At 37.6% G+C, this 25149-nt stretch overlaps 1 long non-coding RNA gene across 2 annotated transcripts; it reads left to right on the top strand.

Annotated features, from left to right (window-relative positions):
• The first annotated feature begins 1288 nt into the window (after positions 1 to 1288).
• LOC123380029 lies at positions 1289 to 20459 on the top strand. Of its 2 annotated transcripts, none has more exons than XR_006585258.1 (3): positions 1289 to 1472; positions 19653 to 19717; positions 19862 to 20459. It is a non-coding gene; the product is annotated as an uncharacterized LOC123380029 (long non-coding RNA). The 2 variants fall into 2 exon arrangements; XR_006585257.1 differs by lacking the exons at positions 19653 to 19717; positions 19862 to 20459 and adding exons at positions 4900 to 4991; positions 16095 to 17180.
• The last annotated feature ends 4690 nt before the right edge of the window (positions 20460 to 25149 follow it).

The following is a 25149-nucleotide window of genomic DNA, read 5'->3' as shown; positions in this document are numbered from 1 at the left end:
GGGCTCAAACACACAAGCAGTGAGATCATGACCTGACCCGAAGTCAGACACTTAACCAACTGAGCCACCCAGGCTCCCCCATAATACCAATATTTTAATGAAAGTCCATCTGATTTACGTTGGAACTGCTGGGTCATAGAGTTGCTTGCTGAGCCTACTATAAAGTCAAAGATTTGTGGAATAAGACCTGACAAAGCCAGGCAGTGTAGCCAGGTGGTGATACCTGTGATCACTGCCTCAGTTTAAATTCAGGCTCTGTCATTTAACAGCTGGTGACTGTGGACAAGTTACTGACTTCTTTTAAATTTCAGTTTCTCCAACTATAAATGAGGATGACATGAAAAGCAATTTCCTCATAGGATGTTCTGAGGATCATTTGAGCAAATGCCTGTTAAATTCTTAGCATAATGCCTGGCATTTCTTGATTTTGTCAGATATAATTAGATCTGGCTTGAACCTCCATCTGCCAACATGTGGTGGAAAGTCTGATATCAGCCATTTGGAAAGTCCCCTTCTTCTTTCTTGGAGAGTACATGAAACTGAAGAGCTCATACACTTTAGAAAGAAGGCTCTGCTTTTCAACGAGTGGTCGCCAGGGTTATCTTGAGCCACACTTAGCAAGACCCAAATGGACTTATTTTCAAAATAAAATAAAACTTACTTAGAGTGTAAACCCAGACTTCCTCTCTATTGTGTTTTTTCATCTTCTTTGGGTTTCTATTCCGAGTTCATATTGTATTATCTCGCATTTACCAAATGTAACTAGTAATGTAGTGTCCTAGCTGTTGACTAGCTGTCATTCTCCCCAACTCTGGAAGGGAAGGTAGAAACAAGGCCCTGTATGTTGCTTCTCAGGTCATGCCAAACAGGCACCCAGAGGAAGGTTGAGCCGGCACTGAAATCTGGCCTGCATTCTGCCCTCTGGCCTTGGGACCTGGTGCAGGGCTGTGGCTGCCAGAGGAAGGGGCACCTTTTTCAAATATGCACAAAGAATCTTTACAGGCTATAGGAAGCCCCAATAGGAAACATACGTTTTAATTCTATTACATTTTCTCAGCGTCTAACAGATTTGCAAACACAAACTGGAGTGGAGGGGTGATCTACAGAGAGTGCCTCAAAAAATAACAATCTTAATTTATTGTTTGAAATATTTTCTGGTGAAAAGTAAAAAAAAAAGTGGTTATATCCACTGCTACTTTCTAAATGTTTGTGTTCCCCCAAATTCACATGTTTAAACATAATCCCCATTGTGATGTTATTTCAGGTAAGGCCATTGGGAGGTGATTTGGTCATCAGGTTGGAGCTCTCATGAGTGGGAGCTCTCATTAATGGCTTTATAAAAGAGATCCTGAAGAGCTCCCTTGTGAGGACACAGCAAGAAGAGAACTACCAGGAAGTGGACTCACCAGACATAGAATCTGTCCACACCCTAACCTCAGACTTCCCAGCATCCAGAACTATGAGAAATCAAGGTTTGTTGTTTAAGACCATCCAATTTATGGTATTTTTGTTATAGCAGCCCAAGCAGACTAAGACAGGGGTTGAAGACAGAGTATTACGAAATAGTAGATGTTTTAACTCAACTCCAGTGCACAGAAAACAGAGAAAAACATTCAGGTTTTATGGAAAAAGCAAACCTAAATGTTGTCCAAATGTTGTGTGATACTACGAAATGTGTTTTTATGTATCTCACATCTGCAACGTATAAGCTGACCACTGGAATTGTAATTTAATAAGAGCAATTAAGTTATTTGCCACCTAACATGACATTATCGTATGATTCATTGTTAGAAAAAGCCTTTGTTGTCTTCCTTGCCAACACTGAATCATCAGCAATATATGAGTTTGCTCTCTTTTTATGTTAGTGTTCCTGGAAATGAAATATTTTCTTAGTGATTTCGTAGTGAAATTATGGTCATCAGTAAATCTTTTCTTTCCTCTTCCCCCCACAAATACTGATTATGTAGGATAGGAGGCTCACTTCCCCCAACTTATCTGGCATTTCCCTGCATGCAAAAATAAATAAATGAATAAAGGGAATGACATGGATATGGTCATTCTGTAACATCTGGTAAAGTAATAAATTATTTTAACTTAGAAGCTGTAAAACAGTCATACATTTTTAAATGTTGCCCTTGCACCTGATAAAACTTAAGAGGTGAGTGATTTCTGTTTGTCATTCACTTTCACTATTCTGAAACTATTCTCTAACAGTGTTTCCCTGCCCCCTAAACTCCCATTATAATTCAGGCTAATGACAAATCTAAGTCAAATACTTAAATAAAATCATCTCCCAATGTTCTATGGCATACAAGTTTTGATTTTTGATCTGTCATTTAATTTGTAGTTTTGTATCCAATCAATACAACCTTTTCATTCTCTTTGTCTTTATAAGGATTAATGACTATAACAACTATTGTATTGTAACTAGATGAGCAGAACAGACAAAACTATCCTTAAATATACTTTGTGAATCCAAGCACAAAGAGAAATGTACACTCCAAACTGCTTTAATTATTTTTAACTTTTTAAACATTTAATAATAGACTGCTGGTTGATAAAAGTTTATAAGTAGTCTGGATTGCAAAGGTAATAGAAATACAAAGGAATTAGCTCATGCAAACTATAAGATGGAGGAAATATAATAGTTTCTCCTGTCGAAGATAATTTCTTCTTAACTATCAGAGGCATTCGAACTAAAAATAAAAATACATAAGTCCACACCTAAAGAAATAAAGTGGAATAAAGGATTCAGAGCAAACCTGCTATAAAGAAGCTGTAAAAAGCAAATTATCTGGCTTACATTTATATCCAAGTTTATACTGTGGTTTGGGAAGTCTTGAATTTGATTATGATTCTGTTTTAGAAGTTATTTTAAATGACCACATGTATATCAGGCCTATTAACATCCAGAGTATGTTTAAAATAAAATTTTAGAAAGCTTAATAACTTCAAAGTGTAATGTAAAGTTTTTATTCATGCATACATATTTAGTGTTTAATAAAATATGGAAAAGCCTTATGCAAAATATTTGACATTTGCAAAGACATTTAGTTCTGAAGACAAAGACTGTGAGACTATTTCAAAACCAAAATAAATATTTCAGTCTTTGAAACATAAAGATTACTATTGAAAGATATTCTGTATAAATCATTTCAAATGAAGCCCAGAAGGAGAAAAAAATTTTATTTAGTTTGGCATTGCTTCTAAGGATTTCTTTAAAGATATTCTGAAAATTACACAAATCAGAATTTGGGAGTTATTGTTTCAGTTTCTCAAATACAACATACTGTTGGGAGGGTTACAGAAAATGAGAAGAGGGAGAAAAAGAAAAAAAGAGCAAAGAAATAAAGTGCTCCTCACCAGCCAGCTCACCATGCCTTTTGCGCACCAGTGAGCCTAGGCCAGATTCAGAAGAGCTGTTGCCTATCACAGTTTTACTCAAACTCACATGGGCTCAGTTACTGAACACCTAAAGCAGATGCATCATGATTGAGACACATCCTGAAGAGCTCATACTTCTTCAGATCAGGAATGTTCCCAGAAGAGCTTTTATTGGCTTCATTTTGCTTTTCTTCCTAGTCCTAATAAGGGTGTTGGTATTTAGGTGAGAGGATTCCTGGACTAGCTAATTGTGATTTCCAAAGAATTGACGTGTATGCTGTTGGCATTTCAGTCCAAACTGATTTGCATATTTCATTCCCAGCTTAAAAATGAAAGAGAGAGAGACATAAAATTCAATCATCAAGTGACTAAAAAAAAAAAAAAAAGTCCATTTCCTTAAATACCTACTATATGCATAGACCAGCTATTGATTGATTCATTGATTGCTTGACACTGATAGCTATGTTCTACATGTGATTTGTAGTGGTCACTATAATGTACCATCCAGATGCCTTTTCAATGAAGGACCTATGGTTCCAGCTGCTAGGGGTTCCATCAGCAGATGTCTATTGCTGTCAGTCTCTTCAGGGACTGTCTCAGCTGCAGACAATTTCCTTACCCAAAGTCATCCTTTCCTGAGACAACAGACATATAATAATTTATTGATGTGAGAGTATAAAGGATTGGCCACCTTGGCCTAATGGGAAACCATTCTGAAGGAACATTCTGGTTGCAGAGCTCCTGTGGGGTCAGCCATGGTTGTCCTTTGGCCTGTATCACAGCTTGACTTCCACAGGTGTTCATCCTCCAGGGCACTCCTCAGTAAATATGCCACACACTAAACTCAGTTTCAGAGTCTCCTTCCAGAAAAACCAAATGTGTGACCATGTTAGACTGACATTTAAGTGTCCTTTCTCTAACTCAATGAAAGAATGTGAAAAATGTACCTCTTAAGTAAAGGACAGCCCATCTTACCTATGAAAATATGTAATATTCCTAAACTCATTGCCCACTCCAAACTCTCAGTGCCTCTACTCTGTGCTTCTGTTTGGGTAATGTAACAAAGAAAGTCTTTACTGCAATTGATTTAAAGTGGAAGAGGAAATGGAGACATCTTTGTTGCTACCATTGTAATAAGAGTTGGAAGTATTTTAATATAATACAGAAAGGGATGAATCTCCCTGATCTGTATGGAAAGCCATACTGAGAGTTTTTGTATGTATAACCTTACCCAAGTTGGGCTATGCTGACCCAAAAATAAGGGCATTAATGAGCCTAAATCCAATCTCTGAATTTGAGCCAATTAAGTGACAAACACCAGTTTGCAAGCACAATGAAAATGAAAGGAAGAAAAAAAGGAAGAAAGGAAAGGAAGGGAGTAATGAAGAAAGGAGAACTAGAAGGGGAAAAAGGAAAATATCAATAATTCTGATAAACTTAAATTTTCAAAAGAAGCCATAAACTCAAATGCCTATGGAATGAGGGAGCTAAGGTGAATGTATGACATCTTTGCAGGCCAGATGTTGATTTAGAGCTGCCAGTTTGCAACTCCTTTCAGAAGACTGATTACTATATAATAATGACCATTTTGTCCCATGTCTCTTAAGGTATGTCCAAATCAATTTTTGTGAATATCATCATATTTTATATCAAAGAATCTATTTAATGGAAATCCTATGAAAAATGAATGAAAATAAGTAATCTTAAAGGTTTACCTATTTTATAACAAATTTTTAAAGAAAAGGTGTTGATGCTATAGTGGGATTACTTAGATAGACCAACATGAAAAGAATTACATTACATGTGATGGAAGTATAATGCAAAATTCTGCATGGGGGTAAGGTGAAGGGATGTTTAGCAAAGTTCCTTTTATACAGACTATTTCTCTCACTCTCTAGCTCTAGGTTTAACATCATCTCTAAAAACTAACAATAACTCATCAGTCTTGAATTAAAACTAAATTATCCAATGACTCGGAGCAATACATTTTTAAAATTGAGATGTAATTCACATATCATAAAATTCACCCTATTAAAGTGTACAACTTGGTGATTTTTTTTGTATATTCAAAAAGTTGTGCAACCATCACCACTATCTAATTCCAGAAAATTTCATCACTTCCAAAAAAACTCATGCTTATTAGCAGTCACTCCCCATTTCCTCTCCTGCCAGCCCCTGGAAATAACTAATTTACTTTCTGTCTCTATATATTTGTTAATTCTGGGCATTTCATGTAAATGAAGTCATAACAATATTTGATCCCCTCTGGTTTCTTTCACTTAGCATAATTTTTCAAGGTTTATCCATGTTGTGGCATTTTTCAGTACTTCATTCTTATTTATGGCTGAATAATATTCCATTATATACATATTCTACATTTTATTTATTAACCCATAAGTTGATGGCTACTTGGATTGTTTCTACATTTTGGCTATTACTAATAATCTTCTATGAACATTTGTATATACATTTTTGTATATTTTGTATATTTTTCTATGAACATTTTATATATTCATTTTTATTTGTCTTGGGTACATACCTAGGTGTGGAACTGCTGTGTCACATGGTAATTATAAGTTTAACTTTTTGAGAAACTGCCAAAGTGTCCTGCAAACTGTCTATACCACTTTACAATCCCATCATCAATGTATAAAGCTTCCACTTTCTTCAAATCCTTACCAATAATTACCATCTAGGAGTTTTATCATTATTATTATAGCCATCCTAATGGGTATGAGTAATATCTTGTGGTTTTGATTTTTATGTCCATAATGACTAATGATGTTGAACATTTTTCATGGGTTTACTGGTCATTCCTACATCTTTGGAGAAATGTTTATTCAAATACTTTGCCAATTTTTTAATCAGGTTATTTGTCTTTTCATTGTTAAGTAGTGTATTATTTAAATGAGAAAAGCTGCTCTTTTATTGTCCTGTTAAGGGTCACATGAGTGGATGACCCTCTTGGCTATTGTTCTTGAGAACAAGACACTCATTGTTCCAGGATTAGCTATTAAAAAATCTTTTAGGGCTTTATCAAAATTGTTGTATCATGTGAGAGAATTGGTGTGAGAAGTTAATCACAGGGGATGTGATAGATCCATTTCCACGGTGAGTCCATAGGCTTTTAGGGTAGAGACTCCAAACCTGGTTTTAAAGCTAGGGAGGCTCACTGGGGTGGATCAAGACCTCAGGGACAGTAGGGATAAGAGGAGCAAGGAGACCTCTGAAATAATATTATCCTTAGGAAGAAAAGAGCCTAAGCTTGTGATTCAGGCTGAAGCAAATGTCTAAGTATTCACAGGGAAAGGTTAGTGTATTTGATGCTGGTAGCTCTCTGGAAAAAACAACTCAAGTGAGTATAATTTGAGGAGAAATAGCTACAGTGGAAACTGATAGTACAGTAACCTTAAACCTGAGAAGATTATGTAATTTGTTTTTTAAACCATGATACTTTTAAGTAGAAAAGAAGTACTATTAACCAGAACAGTAGAAAAAAAACTTGTCCTCTTGCAGTGATTTTCCTACTAGGCTGAGACACTTCTAATTGTTAGGTGCTTCATGCTTGAAACATTGCAAGATAATAAGCCTCTAGCAATCATTGAAGAAATAGTGGCACCACATGGAGTTTAGCACCAATGTAAGGCATAAACGTATTCACCTGGCATTTGGAAGCAGAGGAGTCTGGGCTTCCTGCTCAAAGGACAAATGACTATTTATCTACCTAATGGTGAATCATATCACATTGGTTATAAATGCATAAGCCAAATTCATAGTTTAAAAAATACTTGGGAGGGACCAAGATGGCAGAACAACATGGAAGGTGTTTTTGCATCTTTAGTCCCTGAAATGCAGCCAGATCAACACTAAACTATCTTGCACACCTAGAAAACTGACTTGAGGATTAACACAACAATCTGCACAACCTGAACCACAAAACTCTGCACAAATGCAGCACAGAGAGGTGAACCTGGGGAGAGAGAAGCTGCAGAGGGCAGGGAGCTGTTTTTGCTTGTGGAGAGAGGATAGAGATGGGGGAGAGTATGGGAAAAGCACCCCTGCCACAAAAGCAGCTAGAGAGAAAAAGGAAAAGTGGAAACAGCCACAAGGGTCTAAACAAAAAAGAAAGGAGAAAGGAGAGGGCTTTAATTCCATTAAGACTCTATAAACAGGGAGAGTGCAGAGTCTGAAATTCCATAGCTGGATACCTGGTGGTACTCTGGTGGGAAGGGTGAATCCCCAAGAGCACACAGCAAGGTCCGAGGGGTCCACAGGTGACACAGAGAGTGTGTTCCCCTGCTGGGAGGACATTTAATAGAGGCTGTGTGGCCTCCCCACAGGCAAAGGTCCCATTGGACCCTGGAGAACAATTACATTCACTGGTGTTGGAACAAGGATGTGAAGGGGGAAGCCTGGTGCCAGATGTGTGTTGTGATTTACCATAATCTCTGAAAAACTGCTGCTACACAAACATGCAAGTTTTTCAGGGGTGGGCTGGCACCCAGCCACAGTCTCAGGGCATTGGCAGCAGCACGGTCTCACAAACATTCCAGGGGCAGCCGGCACACAGCCATTGCTCAGTGAGACCCTCCCCCAGAGAGTGTGAGCAGGTCAAAGCCACAGTCCCTCAGAAGTGAGGGGCTGGAAAACACAGCCCCATCTGAGATAAAACTCAGGAGGGAGGTGCTGCTTGGCAGCCTGACAGCTCAGTCACGGACAGTGTAGAAGCAGGGAGTTAACAGAAGCCAGAGAGGAAGGAGGGGTGCTTGATTGCCGGTTGGGGAGAACAGAGTTCTGATACTAGAGACTGGGTAGCTGGGTAAGCCATTTTCATCCCTCCCATCCATGCACATACAAGTCCAAATGTACCACAACAATCCACCCCAGTAAGCTAATCAGCACCACCTAGTGGAGAGTGGAGCCGTTACACTAAACCCTGCCCAGCTGGGCCAACCCAGCTCTTGAAGAACACCATAAGTCTCTCTGCCTGCTTAGTTTACGGACTACAAAGTGCTTCATAGTTTGACTTCTATGGGAAGCCAGATGTAATTTCAATCAAACTTCATTCTGTTTACTGGTCCTTTTATTCAATTTTTTTCTTTTACTTTTCTTTTCTGATTCTTGAATACAGAAAGAGAAAAAAACGATTTTTATTTTCCATTTTTTTTCAACTTTTTTTTTGGGACAGAGAGAGACAGAGCATGAACGGGGGAGGGGCAGAGAGAGAGGGAGACACAGAATCGGAAACAGGCTCCAGGCTCCGAGCCATCAGCCCAGAGCCTGACGCGGGGCTCGAACTCACGGACCGCGAGATCGTGACCTGGCTGAAGTCGGACGCTTAACCGACTGTGCCACCCAGGCGCCCCTATTTTCCATTTTTATTAAAAGCATTTTTCTTTAATTTTATTCCACTATATATTTTATTTTTTTGTAAGTTTCTTAATTCTATTTTATTTTCATCATTTCATTTTATTCTATTTTATTGTATTCATTTTCCAAATATTGAAACATTTTCCATTCCCTCCCCCTTTTTTTTCCTTTTCTTAACTTTCCCTTTTTTCTCTAATCTATCAAGCTTCTTTCAATAACCAGACCAAAACACACCTAGGATCTAGCATCCTTTATTTGATTTCTTTGTGCGTTTTAAATTTTTTAATTTTTACTTTTTTTACTTTATTAATTCCTTTTCTTCCTTCAAAATGATGAAACAAAGGAATTCACCCCAAAAGAAAGAACAGGAAGAAAGGACAGCCAGGGACTTAACACAGCTACAAGAAATATGTCTGAAACAGAATTTAGAATGATAATAATAAGAATACTAGCTGGGGTTGAAAGCAGACTAGAATCCCTTTCTGCAGAGATAAAAGAAATTAAAGTTAGGATGAAATAAAAAATTCTATAACTGAGCTGCAAGCTCAAATGGATGCCATGACAGCAAAGATGGAGGAAGCAGAGTGGCGAATCAGCAAGACAGAGGACAAACTTAAGGAGAATAATGAAGCATAAAAAAAGAGGGAGACTAAGACAAAAGAGCATGATTTAAGAATTAGAGAACTCAGTGACTCATTAAAAAGGAATAACATCAGAATCATAGGGGCCTCAGAAGATTGAGAGAAAAGGAGATAGAAAATTTTACGTGAGCAAATCATAGTGGGAAACTTTCCTAACCTAGGGAAAGACACAGAAATCAAAATCAAGGAAGCACAGAGAACTGCTATTAGATTTAACAAAAACTTACCACCAACAAGGCATATCATAGTCAAATTCACAAAGTACTCAGGCAAGGAAAGAATCATGGAATCAGCAAGGAAAAATAAAGTCTTTAACCTACAAGGAAAGACAGATCAGGTTCACAGCAGACCTATCCACAGAAACTTTCAGGTCAGAAAGGAGTGACAGGATATATTCAGTGTGTTGAATCAAAAAAAATATGCAGCCAAGAATTCTTTATCCAGCAAGGCTGTCATTCAAAGTAGAAGGAGAGATAAAAAGTTTCCCAGACAAACAAAAACTAAAGGAATTCATGACCACTAAATGAGCCCTGCAAGAAATTTTAAGGAGGACTCTCTGAGGAGAGAAAAGATGAAACAAAACAAAAAATACCAAAGCAACAAAGACTAGAAAGGACCAGAGAACACCACCAGAAATTTCAACTCTGCAGGCAACATAATGGCAATAAATTCATATCTTTCAGTACTCCATCTAATGTCAATGGACTAAATGCTCATATCAAAAGACAAAGGTAACAGAATGGGTAAGAAAACAAGATCCATCTATATGCTGTTTATAAGAGACCCATTTTATTTTTTTAATTAATTTATTTATTTTTATTTTTTATATTAAATATAATTTATTGCCAGATTGGTTTCCATACAACACCCAGTGCTCATCCGAACAGGTGCCCTCCTCAATGCCCATGAAAGACCAATTTTACACCTAAACACACCTTCAGATGGAAAATAAGGGGATGGAGAACCATCCATCATGCTAATGGTCACCAAAAGAAAGCTGGAGTAGGCAAACTTGCATGAGAAAATCTACATTTTAAAATAAAGACTGTAACAAGAGATGAAGAAGGATATTATATCATAATTAAGGGGTCTATCCACCAAGAAGACCTAACAATTGTAAACATTTATGATCCAAATATGAAAACACCCAAATATATAAATCAATTAATCACAAACATAAAGAAACTCATTGATAATACCATAATACTAAGGTGCTTCAACAACGCACTTACAGCAATGGACAGATCATCTAAACACAAAATCAACAAGGTAACAATGGCTTTGAATGACACACTGGACCAGATGGACTTAACAGATATATTCAGAACGTTTCATCCTAAAGCAGCAGAATACAGTCTTCTCAAGTGCACATGGAACATTCTCAAGAATAGATCACAAACTGGGACACGAATCAACCTTCAACAAGTACAAAAAGATCGAGATCATACCATGCATACTTTTAGACCACAATGCTATGAAACTCAAAATCAACCACAAGAAAAAATTTGGAAAGACAATAAATACGTGGAGACTAAAGAACATCCTACTAAAGAATGAATGGGCTACCCAGGGAGTTAAGAGGAACTTAAAAAATACATGGAAGCCAATGGAAATGATAACACAAAATCCCAAAACCTCTGGGAAGCAGCAAAGGCAGTCATAAGAGGGAAGTATATAGCAATCCAGGACTTCCTAAAGAAGTAAGAAAGGTCTCACATACACAACATAACTTACACTTCAAAGAGCTAGAAAAAGAAAAGCAAATAAAACCCAAAACCAGCAAAAGACAGGAAATATAAAGATAGCAGAAATCAATGCTATCAAAACCAAAAAAGAAGAAAAAAAAGACAGTAGAACAAATCAATGAAACCAAGAGATGGTTCTTTGAAAGAATTAACAAAACTGATAAATCCCTAGCCAGTTTGATCAAAAAGAAAAAGGAAAGGATCCAAATAAATAAAATCAAGAGTGAAAGAGGAGAGATCACAACCAACACTGCAGATATACAAACAATAATAAGAGAATATTATGAGCAATTATACACCAATAAAATAGGCAATCTGGAAGAAGTGGAAAAATTCCTAGAAACAATAAACTCCCAAAATTGAAATAGGAAGAAATAGAAAATTTTAACAGACCCATAAAAAATAAAGAAATCAAATTAGTAATCAAAAATCTCCCAAAAAAACAAGAGTCCAGGGCCAGATGGCTTTCCAGGGGAATTTACATTTAAAGAACAGTTAACAACTATTCTTTTGAAGCTGCTCCAAAATATAGAAATGGAAGGAAAACTTCCAAAATCATTCTATGAAGCCAGCATTACCTTGATTCCAAAACCAGACAAAGACCCCACTAAAAAAGAGAATGACAGACCAATTTCCCTGATGATCCTGGATGCAAAAATCCTCAACAAGATACTAGCTAACCGGAACCAACAATACATTAAAATAATTATTTACCATGACCAAGTGGGATTTATACCTGGGATGCAGGGCTGATTCAATATCCTCAAAACAATCAATGTGATACATCACAACGATAAAAGAAAGGACAAGAACCACAAAATCCTCTCAATAGATGCAGAGAAAGCATTTGACAAGTACAGCATCGTTTCTTAAAAAAAACCTTCAAGAAAGTAGAGATAGAAGGATCATACCTCAAGATCATAAAAGCCATATATGGAAGACCCACTGCTAATATCATCCTCAATGGGAAAAAAACTGAGAGTTTCCCCCCTCAGGTCAGGAAAACGACAGGGATATCCACTCTCACCACTGTTATTCAACATAGTATTGAAGTCCTAGCTTCAGTAATCAGACAACACAAAGGAATGAAAGGCATCCAAATCAGCAAGGAGGAAGTCAAACTTTCACTCTTCGCAGATGACATGGTACTCTATATGGAAAACCCAAAAGATTCCACCAAAAAACTGCTAGAACTGATCCATGAATTCAACAAAGTCTCAGGATATAAAATCAATGGACAGAAATCAGTTGCATTTCTATACACCAATAATAAAGCAACAGAAAGAGAAATCAAGGAGTCAATCCCATTTATAATTGCACCAAAACCTGTAAAATACCTAGGACTAAACCTAACCAAAGAGGTGAAAAATCTATACATGAGAACTATAGAAAGCTTATGAAAGAAATTGAAGACACCAAAAAACAGAAAAAGATTCCATGCTCCTGGATTGGAAGAACAAATACTGTTCAAAAAGTCGATAATACGCAAAGTAATCTACATATTCAATGCAATCCCTATCAAAATAACACCAGCATTCTTCACAGAGCTAGAACAAACAATCCTAAAATTTCTATGGAACCAGAAAAGACCCCGAATAGCCAAAACAATCCCGAGAAAGAAAACCAAAGCTGGAGGCATCACAATCCCAGACTTCAAGATGTATTACAAAGCTGTAATCATGAAGACAGTATGGTACTGGCACAAAAACAGACACTTTGATCAATGGGGCAGAATAGAGAACCCAGAAATGGACCCACAAACATATGGCCAACTAATCCCTGACAAATGGAGAGAATATCCAATGGAATAAAAACAGTTTCCACAAATGGTGCTCAGAAAACTGGACAGCAACATGCAGAAGAATGAACCTGGACCACTTTCTAACACCATACACAAAAATAAACTCAAAATGGATGAAAGACCTAAACGTAAGACAGGAAGCCATCAAAATCCTAGAGGAGAAAATAGATAACAGCCTGTTTGTCCTCAGCACATCTTACTTGACACATCTCCAGAGGCCAGGGAAACAAAAGCAAAAATGAGTTATTGGGACTTCATCAGGATAAAAAGCTTCTGCACAGAGAAGAAAAGAATCAGCAAAACTAAAAGGCAACTGACAGAACGGGAGAAGATATTTGCAAATGACATATCAGATAAAAGGCTAGTATCTAAAATCTATACAGAACTTATCAAACTCAACACCCAAAAAACAAATAATCCAGTGAAGAAATGGGCAAAAGACATGAACAGACACTTTTCCAAAGAAGACATACAGATGGCTAAGAGACACATGAAAAAATGCTCAACATCACTCATTATCGGGGAAATACAAATCAAAACCACACTGAGATACCACCTCACACCAATCAGAATGGCTAACATTAACAACTCAGGAAACAACAAATATTGGCGAGGATGCAGAGAAAGAGGATCTCTTTTGCACTTCTGGCAGGACTGCAAGCTGGTGCAGCCTCTCTGGAAAACAGTCTGGAGTTTCCTCAAAAAAATAATAGAACTACCCTACAACTCAGCAATTGCACTACTAGGTATTTACCCAAGGGATGCAGGTGTGCTGTTTCGAAGGGGCACATGCACCCCAATGTTTATAGAAGTGCTATCGACAACAGCCAAAGCATGGAAAGAGCCCAAATGTTCATTAACAGATAAATGGATAAAGAAGATGTGGTATATATATACAATGGGGTATTACTCAACAATCAGAAAGAATGAAATCTTGCCATTTGCAACTACATGGATGGGAACTAGCAAGTATTATGCTAAGTGAAATTAGTCAGTCAGAGAAAAACAAATATCACATGACTTCACTCATATGAGGAATTGAAGATACTAAACAGATGAACATAAGGGAAGGGAAGCAAAAAGAATACAAAAACAGGGAGGGAGACAAAACAGAAGAGACTCATAAATATGGAGAACAAACTGAGGGTTGCTGGAGGGGTTGTGAGAGGGGAGACGGACTAAATGGGTAAGGGGCATTAAGGAATCTACCCCTGAAATCATTGTTGCACTATATGCTAACTTGGATGTAAAAAAATACTTGTTGCCTTTATGATAGGTCCTAATGTCTATAAAATGTTTGCATTTTATGTATCACTTTCCACTTTGCTAACTTTTGAGCATTTCAAAGATAATTGGGTCAACTATCCCAAAAGTACATACATCTTAATTTCCTATTTTTATTTTATTTTTATTTTTTTACAGTTTATTAATTTTGAGGGAGAGAGAGAGAGAGAAACAGAGAGAGAGAGAGAGAGAGAGTATGAGTGGGAGTGGGGAAGAGAGAGAATCCCAAGCAGGCTCTGTACTCTCAGCATGGAGCCCAACGTGGGCTCTAACTCACAAACCGTGATATTATGACCTGAGATGAAATCAAGAGCCAGATGCTTAATCAACTGAGCCACCCAGGCACCCCTTCATATCCTATTTTTAATATATACTTCTTAATGTAAAAACTTTACATGTGGTTTATCAAGTTTTGCCTTTTTTGGATATATTTCTCTCAGTTTTAATGATTACTTTCTTATTAACTACCTAAATATAACATTTATTATTGTTTCTCTAGTTTTATTAAGGTATAGTTGACATATAACAATGTCAACTATTTAGGTGTATAATGTGATGGTTTGATACACATAAATGTCATAAAACAATTACCACAATAAAATTAGTTAACACCTCCATCACCTCACATAATTATCTTTCTTTTTTGTGGTAAGAACATTTAAGATCTATTCTCTTGGTAACTTTCTCTCTTTTTTATTTTAGTTAATTAGTATACAGTGTAACATTGGTTTCAGGAGTAGAATTCAATGATTCATCACTTACATACAACACCCAGTGCTCATCACAAGTGCCCTCCCTAATACCCATCAACTATATAACACAGTATCATTAACTATAGTTACTATGTTATACATTAGATCCCCAGAACCCATTCATCTTATAACCAGAAGTTTATAGCCTTTGACCGACATCTCCCTGTTCCCCTGGCAACTACCATTCCATTCTCTCTTTCTATGAGTTTGACTTTTTTAGATCCCACATATAAGTGAGATATTATAGTATTTGTCTTTCTCTGACTTATTTCCATTAGTGTAATGTTTTCAAGGTCCATCCATATAGTCACAAAAGGCAGTATTTTATTTTTTTGTGGCTGAATTAATGTTTCATTTTCTATTTAACACATATTTTGTTCAATTCATTCATCTACGGACACTTGGATTGTTATTATTGTGATAAATTATTTAAAAGTAAATGTTTCCTGTATCTAATTGCAATACTTTTTACAGCAAATACTTAATTTATATCTCTGAAATTCAAAAGTGACTGAATTACAGCATAATTCTTAATTGTTGAATTAATTTTTTTTAAGACTTTTAAGTTGACACTTCAATTTCCCTGATCTTGGAACCATGACTATTCATTTTACCTAATTCTTCTTGCATAATGCAATTTACCTAACTAATGAAATTTGTCCTCAACCATTCTGCTTTTCTCTGTTTTAAAAATAGCTTTCAAGTAAATAAGTGAAGGTATTCATGAGTCCTGCATCCTGAGAAGGAAATGCCACTACTCATCTTCCTTTATCTTTTGATGATAATATCTGCTATAGGAAAAGTACTATCATATCAAAACCACCAATCATCACAATTTTATCAAGCATGACACATAGAGTACAATGTTCCCTCTTTGTAAGAACACTGTACTTTGTCTCCAACCTTTCACACTTTGCTGGTAACTATCTCAGGTGTATAGATAAAGGGAATAGAAGCAAGACGAAACACTGCCAGTGCCAGATTTCCAAGGCTGATTTGTGTTTAGCTAGAGTAGAACTCCCCTGGAGTATTAAGATATGCATACCAGCTTTGGGATGATCTAATTTGCTTTTCAGTAACTAAGTGGGTAACAATTGCTTTCTGTTATTCCCTTCAGCTCATCTTCCTTGCTGAAGTTGGCTCTGGACATCCATTTGCTGCTGACACTGATGGGTTCATTGGGCATAATCTAGGTCACATATTCCTGGAAAATGAGCCTGAGTATATCTAACCCAAAGATTTCAGGAAAAATGTCATGAGCCTTGAACTTGGTAAATTCAGGGAATTTGCCTCTTGTTTAATAGACTCCAGAACAGTAATAATTTTCCGAATGTTTGGTTTAGTATTTTGAACCTTTCAAAAATACCAACAATAGCCAGTGTATCAAGACGCTTTATAGCTTTGCCAGAATTCCCATATATTTGGTATTCCAGTGACCCAAGTGAAACTTTTCAGGATATTTCTACTTATGCACAAAAGAACACAGCACAAGCAAAATCAAAGCTGTCAAACTCAGTAAGTGGTTCTCCAGTAAGCACCAATTGCCTTGGGAATCATCAAACTCTGCACTGACATAGTGACCATGATGTGATCTTCCACACAGTAGTTTGGGCATACAACAAACACAGAAGTTCAAGGAAGGGTCACGCTTGGCTGTTTGGGGTTTCAGGAACAATAGAAGATTGTCATTGGTGATGTAGAGAGTAACACTCCATGTCACCACACAGCTCAAATTCGCTCTGCTCAAATTCCTTCAGGATGGACTCAAATTTTCTTCTTTTTATTGTTTTATTTGGAGTGTGTGGGAAGCTACTACTTACTAAAATCCATGGTGTTGCTTTCTGATGTTGCTGTTTAGCAGTGGTCCAGGATATACCATATTCAGAAGGTTTAGTCTTAAAGAAATTGAGCGTGTATATATATGTCCTAGGCCTTCCAATCATGTCTCCCTGAGGTTGTCTATTATTCCCCATATGGCATGGATGCCACAAATAACATTGATATTCATCTACTACATCCAGAGCTGAATAAAGCAATATTCCAGAAACAAACAAAGCTTCAATGTAGTGTCCTCAGTATGCAGTGGCTAGAACCTCAGAAACAATGACTTATAGGGTTGTTACTTTAGTGTCTATCATAATAAAATGAGGACTTGTAGTGAATCTTCACAGTTATAATGCTAGCTTCTTCCTCTGTAAGGGACTGTTAGTGTTTTTTGTTTTGTTTTTTTTAAATTTTTTTTCAATGTTTTTTTATTTATTTTTGGGACAGAGAGAGACAGAGCATGAACGGGGGAGGGGCAGAGAGAGAGGGAGACACAGAATCGGAAACAGGCTCCAGGCTCCGAGCCATCAGCCCAGAGCCTGACGCGGGGCTCGAACTCACGGACCGCGAGATCATGACCTGGCTGAAGTCGGACGCTTAACCGACTGCGCCACCCAGGCGCCCCAGGGACTGTTAGTGTTTTAGTTTATGCTCTTCATTTTACTTGGGACACTCATATACCTTTGCTCATGGGAGTGACAAAATGTATGGTTTGTGTTGGAATAAAAGAATATGAGTATTTGGGATGTTTAAGAGTAGGCTTGATGCTTTGTAAGGGAATTCTCCTCTAGCACTTGGCTTATATACACTCAAGATTGGTGTGTCACAGTGGAAGCCAGAAAAGGCAACCTGGCTTGAGTTGTTGTTGGTGGTGTTTGGTGTCGTTTTAATACAAAAGCTTCTCTTGGCTCTTTTTCTTCTTTAAAGAAATTTTATTTCTAATTTCAGAAATACTATATATGTATATAGTATATATAGTATAGTATATATATACTATATATATATATAGTATATATATATATATATATCAAACAATTACTACAAAATTTACATGAGAAAAAAATAAAAGAATACTCATGATTTCACACACCAAGAGAACTACTATAAACACTTTAAAGTATGTTGTTGTAGATCTATTCCTAAATGACTGAATAGAATTACATTTTATGAATATATCAGAATTAAGCATACTAATTAAGAAGTGGTATTTTGAAGACAGGCTAAGGCTATCTGGAATCAAATCTTGGTCCTACTCTTTACTTAAATCTTTGGGCAAATCAGTTCACTTCTTTTTTTTTTAGTTAATTAATTAATTTATTTTTTCAATATATGAAATTTATTGTCAAATTGGTTTCCATACAACACCCAGTGCTCATCCCAAAAGGTGCCCTCCTCAATACCCATCACTCACCCTCCCCTCCCTCCCATCCCCTATCAACCCTCAGTTTGTTTTCAGTTTTTAAAAGTCTTTAATGCTTTGGCTCTCTCCCACTCTAACCTCTTTTTTTTTTCCTTCCCCTCCCCCGTGGGTTTCTGTTCAGTTCACTTCTTGATGCTGCAGTTTCCTCATCCATAAAATAAAGGTGATAATAGTTCTTACCTTACATAGAATTGCTGAAAGTATGAAGTGCAATAATATAAAGTACTTAGAACAGTGTTGTTGACACATTAAATATGGCGCAATAACTCATTATCATTATCCTTATTATTACTAACATTGTTAGACGTTCAAGTTTATAGTTTTCCTCTCTTATAAGCCATGCTATAACAAACTTCCTAGAAGTTATGTCTTCCTAGAAGTTACGTTTTTTTTAATAGAGTCCCAGGAAAAAATAAATATAATTGACTTTGGTCTCAGAGACAATTTAATCTCCAATTTGCAATCTCAAAAGCCTATAAGGACATTGATTTGTAGGGAGGAGCCAAGATGGTGGAACAGCATGGAAGTTTTTTGTGTGTCTTGCATCCATGAAATACAGCCAGACTAACACTAAACCATCCTTCACACCTAGAAAACTGATTGGGGAATTAACACAACAATCTACACAACCTGAACCACAGAATTCAGCAGGTACGCAGTACGGAGAGGTGAACTTGGGGAGAGAGAAGCCACAGGAAGGGAGGTGCTTTTGCGGGCAGAAAAGCATGTAAGAACTAGGCAAGTACATAAATGTGTGAATCAGACTTGTTTAATAAGACAGTAAAGAGGCTATATTGGGTAGTATCTATACTGGCCTTCTTAAAGGAATTCTAATTTAATACAACTCACTGCCTGGGAAAACTAAACCAAACCAAAACAAACATATAGCCTAAACAAAATGTATCTGCGGTTTTCAGGTATCCTTTAGGCCACCAATATGCAATTCCTGATCTGGTCTACACCCTCATTTTTAAAAATTTTATTGAGATATAATTGCATTAAGTTCAAGTGTACAACATAATGAATTGATACATGTATACATTGTAAAATGATCAACACAATAAGTTTAGTTAACATCCATCACCACAGACAGCTACCAATTTTTTCTTGTGATAAAAACTTTTAAAATCTACTCTTAGCAACTTTCAAATATACAATATAGTTGGGTCTATCCTTAAGTCCTTAGGATGGATTCCAAGAAACTGAACTGCTGGTTCTAAAGCTACCACTTTGAACGATTTACATGCATATTACCAAAATTCTTTCCAAAACGTTGGTATCACTTTATGTTTTCATGAGTGGTATGTGCTTGTTTATTATGATTTTGTTAATCATAATCTGAAACTTCTTTTGCCAGAGACAAAAAAGTTGTATCTTATTATGAATTTAATATGTATTTCCTTTAATATTATTTCTTCTTTTACTGTTTAGTGCTGTACTCCTGGCACCCAGAACAATGTCTGGCACAAAGCAGATGATTGAAAATGTACAAAAATGTATGTATGGGCTTATTGAATATATATTATATATATTATACATATAATGTATATATGTATATATATGTACACATGTCTATACATACATACACACACACACAGTGTACATAAATTATCTATTCCCATTTTCATGCCTCTTTTTAGCAATGGACATGCCAGAACTTTGGAGCACCAGATGAGCAGTTCTAGTTTCAAGAGAGGAAAACAACTCACTCAGGAGGATTCATAAATAGCTGCCCTTAACCTCCACTTCTGCTTTGTGTGTAGCTTTGCCCAAGTGGCCATGTCCTGCCCTATGGCTCACATTTGTGTCCATTACCCCTGGAGTCCCGCATTAAAAAATATTACCTTATGTAACTTACGGTACACCATTTATTCTTGTGTAATCTGAGGCAAATTAAGTACTCCCTTGGAATTTCAGTTTCCTATCTGTAAAATGAAGAAAATAACACTTGACCAATCTATGTCACAGGGTCGTTGTGAAGTGAGTCTTGGGAAAGTATGAACGGTTTTGGAAATGGATAACATTCCATTTTGTCTTGTAAGGGTCACTAATTACCTCCTGTGTCTTGCTTTATTCAAGAGCAATGACAGAGTTGGATACCTTCTCTTCTTTTCCAGATCACTGGCCAGGCATTAAGTATTTAAAAATATAATAATAATGCTGCATTCATGATGTCAAGCAATTGGCACTTTATTTTTAAGTTTCAGTACTTTGGGGCACCTGGTTGGTTCAGTCGTATAAGCATCCAAATCTTCATTTCAGTTTGGGTCATGATCTCACCGGTTTGTGGGTTCAAGCCCCACTTTGGGCTATGTGCTGTCAGTGCAGATTGGGATTTTTTTTCTCTCCCTCTCTCTTTGCCTGTCCTCCACTCGCATGCTCTCTCTCTCTCAAATAAACAAATAATCTTAAGAAAAAAAAAAAAACTCTAGTTCTATGACCCAAACTATTGCTAGTGCTTATTTTTTGTCATGGGCTAATCAATAAACTGTAGCCAGATGTTCATATTTTAGCCTTTTCTTCAACCTGGGTGCGTTATTTCCTGTGTGGCTATTTCCATATACTAATGTTTCAAAAATAAATTGATACAAAGGGACCAAAAAGGCCTCAAAAATGTAGTGCAATTCTGGGGGATGGGGAAAAACTGCAGATGAAGTAACATATTGTTCAAGTTTTTATTATGAACTTTTTAAAATCATGCTGTCGCTTGTCATATCACCATACAATACTAGGAATTAATCTTATTTTCCTCCTATGTATATGTTTTTTAAATATTCTGCTCTAAACTTTAAAAGATACTCAATCTGGGACCATGAAAGAATAAGATGAAAACCTGAGCCAATTCCAAACTGATCTAGCTTGCCCATTCCTTATGTAATTGTATTTTGACCTTTTAGTTATTGAATTTTAGCCCTTTTAGCTATTGAATTTTAGCCAGCTTCACAGTGAACTGCAATTAAAGTTAACAAATAGTCTTAAAACTAGAAAACCTGGTAGTTTTGAAAGACTCATGCCAAGTAAATGAGGTTTCCAGATACTTAAAGCCCCCCTGTGTGGGAACCTTTTCCATCATACCCGTCTTCTGTAGTGGGTCTTAGGTAGGAAAAGGATTTTTGTTCATAAAAGAAAAGAACAAGCAAGATTTTTCTAAAAGTGAGTGGCTCTGTTGTATTCACAAGCAGTCTCCTTACTCAGGCAGACAAACACATCATCTTATTGTTTGTTCACCAGAAAGGACTGTTGTAATATCATTGAGGAGGACAGTAGGAACAATGCTATTGACATTTGTCATATGGTTACTACCATAGTGGCAACATCAGAACACAGGATTATGGCAAATGCCTTTTACTCTCCTTTCTCTTGCTTCTTCCTCCCCACTCAATTTTCCCATCCCTAGGCTCTTCTTGAAAACCTATCTAAAGAGAAAAATATTAGCAATACACAGTGTTCTAGGATTATATTTCTTTCAGTTTGGCTGAAATCCTAACACCTCAAGCAATGGGCTATTCAGAATGGATCAGCTACGGAAGGTCAGTTCCGGCCAGTACTGAAATGGGATTTGTCCAACAACAATAGAAATGTGACCAAGTACTGTCTGGAGGAACTGAATACTTCTCAGGATCTATTCCATATAGCAGTGTTTGGGGGCACTGTGTCATGAAAGGCGCTGTCTTTCCAATGAGAATAAAAGACAAAGTCATGATTTAATTGCTAGTTTTCCTTCCCACTCCCTGTGCACAGTGGCTGTTGATTAGCTGGTGAAATTTTCTGAGAAGCAGATTTGACGTTGAGGGGTAGGAAGAGTCTGGGAAAAGAAAATTAGAGAGAAGGTGGCTGACTTAGACTAGCCTTTGAAGCCAGAGGTGGGACAACTTGTCAGGGAAGACAAGAAGTAACCAACTCTTCTCAACTGGCCAATGGTAAGTGCTGTCTTTATTTTGAGGGTGTTAGGACCTCACATACAATTGAAAAGATTCACTCTGAACTGCACTAAATTATCTGTGGAAAGAAACACATGTCTGAAGTCTTCAACTAGTTTTGTTTCAGCAAAGGAGGACTTGGATGCATTTTGTTTGCAGTCCCAGCTCCTTTTCAGAAAATCAAATGTAACTTTGAGCTTTACGAACAGATAATTAGTGTATGTAACTGATGAATCACTTAATTCTACTCCTGAAACCGATATTGCACTTCATGTTAATTAACTAGAATTTAAATAAAAATTTGAAAAAAAGAATACTTAGTAATGTCTTGCAACTTAGCTAAATTCTAAAATTATGTTGGGGAGAAGATGGTGGCGTAGGAGAACGCTGGGGTCACCTCATCCTGCTGATCACTTAGATTTCACCCACATCTGCCTAAATAACTCAGAAAACCCCAGAAGGCTAGCAGGATGGACTCTCTGGAGCCAAGCATAGACAAGAGGCCCAAGGAAGAGGGTAGGAAGGGCAGAAAGGCGGTGGGTGCTACACAGACTGGCAGGAGGGAGCCAGGGAGGTGGAGGGGCAGCCTGCCCAACAAGGCAGAGCCCCCGAGTCTGACTTGCGAAAGCAGAGGGGCCAGACTGCATTAGTTCTGACAGCCAGTGGGATTTAACATCTGTAATGTTATAAGTCAATAGCTCTGCTCTCAGAGAGTGGGGAGGACAAGAGGACACCGGGAGGGAGAGTTGTTGAGCTCTGGAAGACAGAGCTCAGCTGGGTGGGGAATAAAGGCACTTGCCAGCACCATCTCCCTCTCCCACCCCCCAGCCAAAATCCCAAAGGGAACCAGTTCCTGTCACCGAACTTGCTTGCACCATGCAAACACCCAGCGCTATGCTTCTGTGGATCCATCCCTCCAAAGGGTCTGCCTGCCTCCCTCCCGGTGCTGCAGGGCCCCTCCTGCAGGGGACCACCAACAGCAAAGCGAGCTGAGCCTGCCCCTCCTGCCCCTGTGCACCTTCTGGATCCACCCTGGCTAATATGCCAGATCCCATCAAAGCAGCAGCCCAGACAGGGGCCACACCACTCCACAGTGAGTACTGCCCCTGGGAGAGGGGAAGATAAGGTACACACCAGTCTGAATGTGGCCCCAGCAGTGGGCTGGGGACAGACTTCAGGTCTGACTGCAGTCCCGCCCACCAATACAAGTTACCCCAGATAGCACAGGGGAAGTGCCCTCCAGTTCCATGCCACCCCAGGGACTACCCAAAATGACAAAACGGAAAAATTCTCCTCAAAAGAAACTCCAGGAAGTAGCGACAGCTAACGAATTGATCAAAAACGATTTAAGCAATATAACAGAACAAGAATTTAGAATAATAGTCAGAAAATTAATCGCTGGGCTTCAAAAAAGTATAGAGGACAGCAGAGAATCTATTGCAACAGATAGACTAAAGTGACTAAGAAATAGTCAGGAGGAGCTAAAAAAAATGCTATAAATGAGGTGCAAAATAAAATGGAGGTGACCACAGCTCAGATTGGAGAGGCAGAGGAGAGAATAGGTGAATTAGAAGATAAAATTATGGAAAAAGAGCAAGCTGAGAAAAAGAGAGATAAAAAAAATCCAGGAGTATGAGGGGAGAATTAGAGAACTAAGTGATGCAATCAAACAGAACAATATCTGTATAATAGGAATTCCAGAAGAGGAAGAGAGAGAGAAAGGGGCTGAAGGTGTACTTGAACAAATCATAGCTGAGAACTTCCCTGATCTGGGGAAGGAAAAAGACATTGAATTCCAAGACGCACAGAGAACTCCCTTCAGACGTAACTTGAATCGATCTTCTGCACGACATATTATAGTGAAACTGGCAAAATACAAGGATAAAGATAAACTTCTGAAAGCAGCTAGGGATAAACACACTCTAACATATAAAGGGAGACCCATAAGACTAGTGGCAGACCTATCTACTGAAACTTGGCAGGCCAGAAAGGAATGGAAGGAAATCTTCAATGTGATGAACAGAAAAAAATATGCAGCCGAGAATCCTTTATCCAGCAAGTCTCATTCAGAATAGAAGGAGAGATAAAGGTCTTCCCAAACAAACAAAAGCTGAAGGAATTCATCACCACTAAACGAGTCCTACAAGAGATCCTAAGGGGGATTCTGTGAGTGACATGTTGCAAGGACCACAAGTATCAGAGACATCACTACAAGCATGAAACCTACAGACATCATAATGACTCTAAACTCATATCTTTCAGTAATAACACTGAATGTAAATGGACTAAGTGCTCCAACCAAAGACATAAGGTATCAGAATGGATAAAAAAACAAGACCCATCTATCAGCTGTCTACAAGAGACTCATTTTAGACCTGAAAACACCTTCAGATTGAAAGTGAGGGGATGGAGAACTATATATCATGCTACTGGAAATCAAAAGAAAGCTGAAGTAGCCAAAGTAATTTTGAAGAAGAAGACCAAAGTGGGAGGCATCACAATCCCAGACTTTAGCCTCTACTACAAAGCTGTAATCATCAAGACAGCATGGTATTGGCACAAAAACAGACACAGAAACCAATGGAATAGAATAGAAATGCCAGAATTAGACTCACAAAAGTATGGCCAACTAACCTTTGACAAAGCAGGAAAGAATATCCAATGGAAAAAAGATAGTCTCTTTAACAAATGATGCTGGGAGAATTGGACAGCAACATGCAGAAGAATGAAACTAGACCACTTTCTTACACCATCCACAAAAATAAACTCAAAATGGAAAAAGGACATGAATGTGAGATAGGAAACCATCAAAACCCTAGAGCAGAAAGCAGGAAAAGACCTCTCTGACCTCAGCCACAGCAATTTCTTACTTGACACATCCCCAAAGGCAAGGGAATTAAAAGCAGAAATGAACTATTGAGACCTCATGAAGATAAAAAGCTTCTGCACAGCAAAGGAAACAATCAACAAAACTAAAAGGCAACCAACAGAATGGGAAAAGATATTGG

The sequence above is a fragment of the Felis catus genome, chromosome A1, assembly GCF_018350175.1.
Source record: "Felis catus isolate Fca126 chromosome A1, F.catus_Fca126_mat1.0, whole genome shotgun sequence".
Taxonomy (NCBI): Eukaryota; Metazoa; Chordata; class Mammalia; order Carnivora; family Felidae; genus Felis; species Felis catus.
This window is presented reverse-complemented; position numbering and strand designations above follow the sequence as displayed.